This window comes from Panthera leo, chromosome E1, assembly GCF_018350215.1.
Source record: "Panthera leo isolate Ple1 chromosome E1, P.leo_Ple1_pat1.1, whole genome shotgun sequence".
NCBI lineage: Eukaryota > Metazoa > Chordata > Mammalia > Carnivora > Felidae > Panthera > Panthera leo.
The window spans coordinates 7,239,627-7,247,552 of NC_056692.1; the positions used below are offsets into that span (position 1 = coordinate 7,239,627).

The window sequence follows — 7,926 nt, forward strand, 5'->3', positions numbered from 1 at the left end:
GTTTTTCTCCTAAGATCAGGAACAAAGCAAGGATGTCTATCGCACCCCTTCTGTTCAATACAGTACTAGAAGTTCTAGTTATAGCAATTAGGCAAGAAAAAGAAATAATAGGCATCAAATTGGGAAAGGAGAAGTAAAAGTCTCTCTGTTTGTAGACGACACAATTGTAGAAGTAGAAAACCCTAAAAGATTCCACAAAAATGCTTTTAGAACTAATAAAGTCACTAAAATTTCAGGATATAAAATCAACACATAAAAATGAGTTGCATTCCTATATGCCAGCAACAAAAATTCCAAAAACAGGAAATTTAAAGTTATAAAAGCATAAAAATACTTAGGAATAAATATATCTAGAAGGCAAAAGACTTGTACACTGGAAACTGCAAAATACTACTGGAAGAAAATTAAAGGAGACACAAATAAGCAGAAAGACAGCCCATGTTTATGGATTGTAAGAGTTAATATAAACAATATGTCCATAGTACCCAAAGTGATATACAGATTCAGTGAAATCTTTATAAAAATCCCAATGGCATTTTTCACAGAATAGAAAAACAATTCTAAAATTCACGTGGAACCACAAATAACACAGAAAATAGCCAAAACTGTCTTGGAAAAAACAAAAACAAAATCAAAGCTAGAGACCCCACACTTTCTGGTTTCAAAACACATTGCAAAGCTATCGTAACCAAAACAGTATGGTACAATATACAGAAATGCAGGCATATAGGTCAGTGAAACAGAATAGAAAGCCCAGAAATAAACCTGTGGCAACTGATCTTTGATACATGTGCCAAGAATATACACTGGGGAAAGGATAGTTTTGTTAATAGATAGGGTTGAGAAAACTGGATATCCACATGCCAAGGATTGAAATAGGACTCTTATCTTATACCACACACAAAAATCAACTCAAAATGGATTGAAGACTTAAAGGTAAGACCTGGAATCATAAAATTTCTAGAAGAAAACATAAGGGAGAGTCTTAATGACATTGGCCTTGGCAATGATTTCCTGGAGAAGACCCCAAAAGCACAGGTGAGAAAACCAAAAACAAACAAGTGGGACTACATCAAACTCAAAAGCTTCTGCACAGCAAAGGACAATCAACAGAGCTATTTGAAAACCACATATCTGATAAGGAATTGATATCCAAAGTACATAAGAAATTCCAACAACCCAAAAGCAATAAAAACAAAACAAAACAAAAAACCCTTAAATTACCTGATTAAAAAAATAGGCAAAGGATTTGAATGGGCATATTTCCCAGGAAGACAGACAAATGGCTGACAGACACATGAAAAGATGCTCAACATCACTCACCATCAGGAAAATGCAAATCAAAACCCCAGTGAGATATGAGATATTATTTCACATCTGTAAGGATAGTTATTATCAAAAAATCCAAAAATATAAAAGTGCTAGTAAGGATGTTAAGAAATTGGAAGCCTTGTGCACTGTTGGTGGGAATAAAAAAATGGCGCATCATATAGAAAACAATATGAGAATTCAAAAAATTAAAAATAGAACTATTTGACCCAATAATCCCACTTCTGTGTATTTATCCAGAAGAATGGGAATCGTGATCTCAAAGAGATATCTACATTCCCATGTTTATTGCAACATTATTCACAATAGGTAAGAGGTGGAAACAACCTAAAATGTGTGTCAACAGATGAACTGATAAAGAAAATGTGGTACATACGTACGATGGAATATTACTCAGCCACAAAGAATGAAATCTTGACATTTGCAGCAACATGGATGGACATAGGGACTATTCTGCTAAGTGAAATAAGTCAGATAGAGATGAACATTATAGGATTTCACTTATACATGGAATCAAAAAAACAAAGCAGATGGACAAACCAAAAACCCAGAAAGAGATTCATAAATACAGAGAACAAATTGGTGGTTGCTGGGGAAGATGGGCAAAATAGGTGAAGGGAATTAAGAGGCACAAACTTCCGATTATAAAATAAATAAGTCACAGAGATGAAAAGTGCAACAAAGAGAATATGACCAATGATGTCGTAGTAACGCTGTGTGGTGTTGGATGGTGACCACGCTTGTGGTGGGTGGGCACTGAGTAATGTATAGGATCGTCTAATCACTATGTTGACCACCTAAAACTAATAAAACGTTGCATGTCAGCTATACTCCAACAATACAAATTTTGAAAAATTATTTTTGAAAACTAAACTAATTTTTAAAAGACCACGAACAAAAAAATAAGAAGTAAGAGCCTCAAGTTCTCAAATAAGTGTTCCTCCAGGAAGAGGGATTTGATATCTCTGGCCACAGATTTCACAGATCCCCCCCAATTTAAGGACAACTTGGCCCGTGTTCGGCATTCCTCTTCGAGCAGTGGATGTGCAGGACTGTTCCCCAGGCAGCGTCTGGACACCACACTCACACATCGTGGGAAGGGACTCAAGCCTCTTCTGTGGGCATTCAGCCCACCCTGTCGCTGTGGTTCTGGCTGGCAGTGAGCTGTGTTGGTGGCTTCCCAAGAAGAGACAGTAGATTATAACCTCAACTCTTTTTCTTGGTCAGCTCTTAGTAACATAACCACTCAGTTTTTCATATTTAAATTGGAAAGACTTGTATCCATTCATCCTTCCCTTGTGAAGAAACTGAAATCCACAAGAGACTTCTTTTTTAACATCTTTTTTTAAAGAAATGCGATCTAATTGAAACATAACACTAGATTTAGGTGTACGTAATGAGTTGATACACGTATATATTGTGAAATGATCACCACGACGAGGTTACTTAACATCCATCACCTCCCATAGTTATTTTCTCTTGTGATGAGAACTTTTAGGATCTACTCTCTTAGCAGCTTTCAAATACATAGTAGACTTTTGTTAACTATAGTTACCACATTGTACATGACATCCCCAGGGCTTACTTATATTTTAAGTGGAAATCTAGACCCTTTGACCACGTTCGCCCACAAGGAACCCTCTTGAACTCTGATTAATTCTGGATTAATGTAAATGTATAATTTCCCGAGATAATATATTGAACGATGACTGTATAGTTGCTCATAGAGAGAACTTTACAAATGACTGTGATCCCAATTTAGTTTCTGCATAGGAAAACAACCACATAACCATGAAGACCAGAGACTCTAAGTGTGTGTTGCCAGTGAAAGAATCAGACAGGATATGAGGATGACCAAAGATGATTGCTTCGATGATGACTTTGAATCAAGTCAGTCAACCGTTGATCTTTCCATGAAAGTTACTTTGACTTTCCTCAACTTGTAAGATTAATATGAAAGGCACATTCAATTTCCAGTATGCGTTCAACTTGACTAAATTGAGTATGACTAGAAATCGTTTTAAGGTAATAAGAAGATCTAATATTTGATGTAGTCTGAGTCTCTTTAATCTTATTTTCTAATAAAAATAGAGATTGTCGGGGCGCCCGGGTGGCTCAGTTAAGTGTCTGACTTTGGCTCAGGTCACGATCTCACGGTCCGTGAGTTCGAGCCCCGCGTCGGGCTCTGTGCTGACAGCTCAGAGCCTGGAGCCTGTTTCCAGATTCTGTGTTTCCATCTCTCTCTGCCCCTCCCCTGCTCACATTCTGTCTCTCCTTGTCCAAAAAAAAAAAAAAAAAAGTTAATTAAAAATAAAAAATAAAAGTGACCTACAAACAGGGAGCCCTGTAGGTAGAATTGCCAGATTTAACAACACTAGCAACGACAAAATATATAGCCTACCCAATCCAATTTGAATTTCAGAGAAAATGAATTACTGTTTCTGGTATGAGTGCATCCCGTGCAATAATGGGGAAATCCTGAAAGGAAAAAAAAAGTCACTTCTTGTTTTCCTGAAACTCAAGTTTAATTGGCCCTCTTGTAATTTCTCTGGCAAACCTACCTGTCTGCCAAAGATTTAAAGTAGAAAAAAATTCCCTCATGGTCCCGACCATAGTGAATTTAAATTAAGAGCAGGATCTGGCTCAATGAAGCGATCTTCCGTGTGGAGTCACATGAAGTAAGCCATGACCGTAAGCTTCATCTGCGCTCCCTCCGATATTATCATTCAACTCACCTTGTGTGAGGAATGAGCAGAAAGGCAGGAGGCCACAGCCAGCAATGCGTGAAGGAGCTCAACACGGGAATTATTTTAACAGACTTAGGCTGCGTGATAAAGCAGATGGGAAAAGGCCGCTTCCTCGCTCTTCCCTCCAAGCCAGAATATTCCGAGTCTAGGGCAACAGTTTAGTCTCTTGGTGTTCTCTGCCATCTTCACTGCAAACACACACAGACGCCGCCCCCCCACGCCCATCGAGTGGGGGCAGAAGCGTTTTGTCCCCATCTTCCATTAGGAGGATTACGAAAACATGTGCCCACCTGCCATCTCGTGACCCGCTTGCCACCTTCAAAAGATACATCGCCTCCTGTTTGTGCCTCGATACCCCCGGCCTCAATGAATGGACCTAATAAAAACACGGAGACAGTCAAATGAAATCAGTGTGATAAAGTTACAAGAGCATTCCAGATTTCCAGTTCAAGATGGCAACTGGCCTCCATGCTCGTAACTTCGTGTGTAAAGACCCGTGAAGACAGAAAAGAATAAAGCATCACCACCACCAAAAAGCCCAAGACTAAGAGACAAATGAATTCGTATCCAGGGGATGAGGCAAAAGAGCTGTTTTGTTTGTTTTTTAAACTTGTTCAACTTTCATATCATTGCATCCCCCATACCGCTTCTGGAAAGAACAGCCGTCAGTATTTTCTCTTCCGCTGGCCACATTAACTAGGGTCTGTGCTAACCAGGGACCAGGGGACTAGGCAGCCATTCTTGATCCCCTTTGTGCCATGCTATGAAAAAGGCAAAACACTGCTTTTGAGTCTCAGGGTCCCATGGACGTCTTTCTGCTTCTAGAAACTTGAATCTCAGAAAGCATCTGGGCAAGCGGGTGCCACCAGGGCATTCTGGAACTTGCTCTTGAATGGGCTGTGCCCAGGACACGGCATGTTAGGGATGGTTTTAAACAGAACATAGAAAGATTCCCAAGAGAACGAACGGAAGTGCACGATGGATAAAAATCTGTGATGCGATCAACATCTGAATTGATCGCATGGAGTCCAAATGCTCCTTTCAATCCCCTGAGGAGAACTCTTAGCAAACTCTGTTCTGATTATTTCCTATTCGTGTTTTCTTCTGTAACCCTTTCTGGAGCTATTTGTGGATCCGAAGGTGACTCTTGCAAACTTGGAGCTGATGTTTCATTCTATTCATTCGGCCCCTAAGACAAAGGATTTCAAAGGAACGCGTGGCTTTTCTCCTTTTAGCGAGACTGAGACTCCGCATGTCGGAGCAGAAGCAAACTTTTGACCCCAGAATCAGAACACAGAGGGCAGATGGTAAGCAGGTCAGTCCCCAGTAGCTTATGAAAACCAGCTTCTTCTTAAGATTATTTTTGGGAGGTAGAGCATCAAAGAGGAAGTTAGCTGGACTCTCGAACAAATGAGCGTACTATGAAGGGAACCTCAAAAGGCATTTGGTGTCCATTAGCAGGCATTCAGTAGCTGCCTTGTCATTTTTCTTGTTTGTCATAAAAAATAAATAGAGTTTAATAGATGATCTAACCTAGCAGGTTTTGGCAACAAAGTGGACTGTGTCCCATTATGATCTTGATGTGTATAATTTACAGTAAGATGGAACATAAAACCATTCCCAGCGCACAAAGAGGAGTGAGTGACATAGATTTAGTCCCTGATTGGGCAGAAATGGAAACCAGCGCTGACTTGGATGGTGTGTTAAATCATGTATTCTGTTTTATGGAGTTTGCGCTGTAAACAGCGTATTTCAGAATAATTAACCCTGTCATTTTGGACTTAGAAGTTTGTTTTTAAACACAGGAGTGTTTTATGTAGAAGGCAGGAGCTTAAGTGCCTTAATAGATTGCATGGAGGCCAGAAGAAATTCGAAGGTCAGTTCCTGTTCACTCACGGGTCAAAATTACCATCAGTTAGCAGGAATTAAGACATGCCCAGCAAACCCAGGGGGAAATTCTGTGCTTGGTGGGAAAGAGCTGGGATTCCAGCCAGGGCCTCTCGCCTGGCCAGGGCAGAGAGGTGACCGACAGGGCTCACCGAAGTCATGGCTTTGGCATGACACGTTGGATAATCATCTCCTTCTCCACAGAACAGCATCAGGAATGGGTTAACCTCTGCAGCAACTGGGGGGACTCTTATCAGAGAACTGAGCAGATTTTCTGCCTGGTAGGTGAAGCGACCTGACCGTAGTCACCCCCGGGGGATTTTCCTTGAGATGTATTTCTTGATTCATTCTCAGATTTGTAGCCTACATTTGGTTTTCTTTGTTCTCAAAATACAGACATTTTTTACGACCAAATTAAGCCAGGGCTTAGTTGCATTTCTAAAGTGCTTAAGTTTTGGCGGAAATCCTCAGCAGGATAACTCAGAAAAGTCTTCTGCTTCTGCTTCCCTTCCCTTTTTCCTCCCGTGATGCTCGGAGAACATCTTTCTTCTCCTCTATCTTAAAAAAAAATCTAGGCGATATATGCCTACTGTTGGTGTAGAAACATCCTGATGATGTTTATAAATACATGGTATTACTGTTTATGCAAATATCCCTGATACCTTGCAAGAACAGGTGTATCTAGATAGTTCCATCTTGTGTATGGGACCAAAAGATTGGGTGACATGCCGAATGCTCACCAACTAAATGGCAGACTTGAAAAATGGGTCACCAATGTCCCTCTCTTGGGGTCTTTGTTGGCAGACTTTCAATGGCACTTTGCTTTCAGATTCCATGATCCTATCCTGATTACTTTTCCACATCATAAAACCAGTGATTCCATCACTCAGGCCCAAGCATGCATAAAAATTATTTCATCTGGTATTTATGAATATGACCAGTATTTGCTGTCTTACAAATGGACTCTTATGAAATGGAGAGTTTTTCTTGGGAGTTCATGATCCAGCAAGAAAAATCAATATTTACCCAAAGAAAAGCACATACACACAAACACTGACCACACAGCTACATCCACTCTTCCAAAAGACAGCCCGGGGAATGAAAAATAGTAAAGTTCGTCTACGGCCATCCTCCCAAGTTACCTAGGCCATCAGGTATACCTGTCATCTGACCGGTCGATTGAGTATATTTGGCTGACAGAGTCCCAATACCACACCTCTGGGCCAGGAGCAAGAATGCTCTCAGCGATGGAAGGCTTCACGTTAGACATGCAGTGTCTACAAGATGTGGAAGAAAATATCCTTGGCATATAGGAAGAAATTCCTCTATGACTTCAGAAAACTGTGTTTTATCTTTTCCATAGAATCATGCACCCCCGTGACAAAGATTTTTACCATTTTACAGGTGAGGCGACTGTGGTTTGAGAGGAAGGAATTTGGTCAAGGTCCTATATCCTGTATGGAACAGGGTTGAGACTTCTGCTCAGACCAGAACACGTGCCATCTTTATGCCACACCGGGGACGTAGCCAAACAGCCACACATCTTCCAGAAGATCATCTAAAGGTTGGAGCCTCAAAATAATGATACTTCTGTCAATCACGTTCAGAAAACATTCCGCATATTCTCCATATGTTTTGTTTTCATAATCTCAAATATCAAGAATGCCAATTTTTAGTTCCACTACCTGAAATTTGGTATGAATTGACCTCGCGTTTCAAGTGTTCGGTTTTATTAATTTCACAGCAGTAGTAATACAACCCAGTTTCTTTTGTTCTTTAAGTTTTTAAATTCCCGTTAGAAAGGGGAGCGCTCTTGCTCTGTCGGTGTGAGTGCAAACATGGTGTAGTCACCGTGGAAGACAATGTGAAGTTCCTCAAAAGTTAAAAATAGAACTACCCTACGATCCAGCAAACTACTGGAATACAAAAATACTAATTCAGAGGGATATATGCACCCCGATGT

At 40.3% G+C, this 7,926-nt stretch overlaps 1 long non-coding RNA gene across 1 annotated transcript in view; it reads left to right on the forward strand.

Annotated features, from left to right (window-relative positions):
- Positions 1-7,527, forward strand: part of LOC122205989 — a 140,822-nt gene extending 133,295 nt beyond the window's left edge. Inside the window, exon 3 of the long non-coding RNA XR_006196331.1 lies at positions 7,368-7,527. This is a non-coding gene — a long non-coding RNA (uncharacterized LOC122205989). The remainder of the gene's footprint in view (positions 1-7,367) is intronic.
- Positions 7,528-7,926: the final 399 nt, after the last annotated feature.